A 2,972-nucleotide genomic window follows, 5' to 3' on the forward strand; every position below is an offset into this window, starting at 1 on the left:
AGTGGATACGTGCACTTCTACCAGCAGAAACCAGGGCAGGCTCCGAAGCTCCTTCTCTACCAAACAAACAGCCGCCCCTCAGGGATCCCCGACCGGTTCAGTGGCAGTGGGTCTGGCACTGACAGCACTTTTACCATTGCCCGAGTGGAAGCTGATGATGCTTTAGATTATTACTATCACCACGACTATAGTTACACTTCCCAGAGTGCTACAGCCCCGTACAAAACCCTCCCTGCTCTGCTCAGTTCTGCTGCTCCCGGCACCAGCTGCTTCCTGCCCAGCCACAGACCAGTGATGTCTGACTTGCTCCAGCATTACCAGGTGCTGGTCACGGGCACAGCCCTTCACCTGTCCCTTCTCCCTCTCACTCACAGATCTCTGCTATGAACTTGGAGGCAGTGATTCCTTACTTGGGACTCAATTATCTTGCTTCTAATTGTGAAGGTCTGCTGCACCTGAACAGTCTCACCTCCATCCTTGGTAAAGTCTTTGAAAAAATTATCAAGGCTCACATTTGTGAGAGCCCAGCAGGACAAATTATGCTGAGGGGAAACCAGCACGGGTTTGTGGTGGGCAGATTGTGCCTGACCAATCTAGTCTCTTTCTATGACCAGGTTACGAAACACCTGAACACAGGAGGAGGGGTGGATGTCGTATACTTAGACTTCAGGAAGGCCTTTGATACGGTATCCCACCCCATACTGGTGAACAAGTTAAGAGGCTGTGACGTGGATGACTACACAGCCCGGTGGGTGGCGAATTGGCTAGAGGGTCGCACCCAGAGAGTCGTCGTGTATGGGTCGGTCTCGACCTGGAAGGGTGTGGGCAGTGGGGTCCCGCAGGGCTCGGTCCTTGGACCGATACTCTTTAATGTCTTCATCAGTGACTTGGACGAGGGAGTGAAATGTACTCTGTCCAAGTTTGCAGATGACACAAAACTGTGGGGAGAAGTGGACACACCGGAGGGCAGGGAACAGCTGCAAGCAGACCTGGATAGGTTGGACAAGTGGGCAGAAAACAACAGGATGCAGTTCAACAAGGAGAAATGCAAAGTGCTGCACCTAGGGAGGAAAAATGTCCAGCATACCTACAGACTAGGGAATGACCTGCTGGGTGGCACGGAAGTGGAAAGGGATCTCGGAGTCCTAGTGGACTCCAAGATGAACATGAGTCGGCAGTGTGACGAAGCCATCAGAAAAGCCAATGGCACTTTATCGTGCATCAGGAGATGCATGACGAATAGATCTAAGGAGGTGATACTTCCCCTCTATCGGGCCCTGGTCAGACCGCAGTTGGAGTACTGCGTGCAATTCTGGGCACCACACTTCAAGAAGGATGCGGATAACCTGGAGAGGGTCCAGAGAAGGGCCACTCGTATGGTTAAGGGCCTGCAGACCAAGACCTACGAGGAGAGACTGGGGCACCTGGACCTTTTCAGCCTCCGCAAGAGAAGGTTGAGAGGCGACCTTGTGGCTGCCTATAAGTTCATCATGGGGGCATAGAAGGGAATTGGTGAGGTTTTATTCACCAAGGCACCCCCGGGGTTTACAAGAAACAATGGCCACAAGCTAGCAGAGAGCAGATTTAGATTGGACATTAGGAAGAACTTCTTCACAGTTCGAGTGGCCAAGGTCTGGAACAGGCTCCCAAGGGAGGTGGTGCTCTCCCCTACCCTGGGGGTCTTCAAGAGGAGGTTAGATAGGCATCTAGCTGGGGTCATCTAGACCCAGCACTCTTTCCTGCTTATGCAGGGGGTCGGACTCGATGATCTATTGAGGTCCCTTCCGACCCTAACATCTATGAATCTAGGAATCTATGAGTCACCTGCCATTGTCCCCTGATGTCAGGATACAGTCAAAGCATGTCCATGTATTTATACCTCCCTCTGAAAGTGGAAATGTGGTTTGGTGGACCTGGGAGTACCCTGGATCCTTGGGAACCTGTGTTGGGATCCTACATCTACTGACATGGGGCTCAATCCTATTGCACCTGCATGCTCCAGTGTAGCACTTCTGTCACTTCTGAAGTGAAATCTCTGTCACCATTACACATTTGAATCCCTTTCCCCATGTGTGACCCCTGTGCTGTCTCTCTGAGCATGCTCACAAGGCTGCATTCAGGCCACACAGGCTCTGGCAGCATTAGGATATGCCCAATAGCGCAGAGACATGCCTCGTTATTTTTCACCCCTTTTCCATATGGACATCATACACATGATACACAAGGACCAGGGGCCAGAGGCCATCGCCCACTGTCTTCAAGGACAGAGTTGCTATCATTGAGCCCCCCTCCTTCTGGCCCCACAGGGATGTTGGCATCTCCGAGGGCAGCCAGAAATGGAGGGATGGTGGGTGCTGTGGCCTTTTGGACAGAGCATTTCTGTGGGGAGAAGGGGAAGCCGGGTCACAGGGCTGTGAACAAAGAAACCTTGGACCTGGGTCTCCCGCTCCTTTGGCTTGTGCCCTAAGCTTTCAGCTGCTGAGCTGGAAGGGGCTGGGGTGCCACCTCCCACCGCAGCTGCCAGCCTTGATGGGCATTGATACACATACTTTTTGGTCCTGCAACATGCCACATTCTGCTGCTTTGGAGCTGACTCGATTAATCTGCAGATCTGCTCTGCGTGTGAAAAGATGCACACTGTGGTCCATTGCATCCAATTGTATCAGTGGGGAAATGTCATCATGCAGGAAATGGTGGTGGTGTGCATTTGAACTAAACGATCTTTTATGTGTTTTAGTTCAAAAGCAAGCTGCTGCTGTGTTCTCAGCGCTAACATGCATTTTGCCACTTACAAAACTGCATGTCACAGAGCCAAGCTCTTTGAAAAACAGCTGGTGCTGCAGTGGTGCAAGTATAAAATTGCCCAATGTCTCTGCAAGTTCCCCAGCGATACGCGCTGTCCGGGGTGCTCTATCCCACCCACAGCCAGTGTCGCTGGAGTGAGTTTTCAGAGAGCAAGTGCAGCTTGGATG

This window comes from Alligator mississippiensis, chromosome 2 (assembly GCF_030867095.1).
Source record: "Alligator mississippiensis isolate rAllMis1 chromosome 2, rAllMis1, whole genome shotgun sequence".
Lineage (NCBI taxonomy): Eukaryota > Metazoa > Chordata > Crocodylia > Alligatoridae > Alligator > Alligator mississippiensis.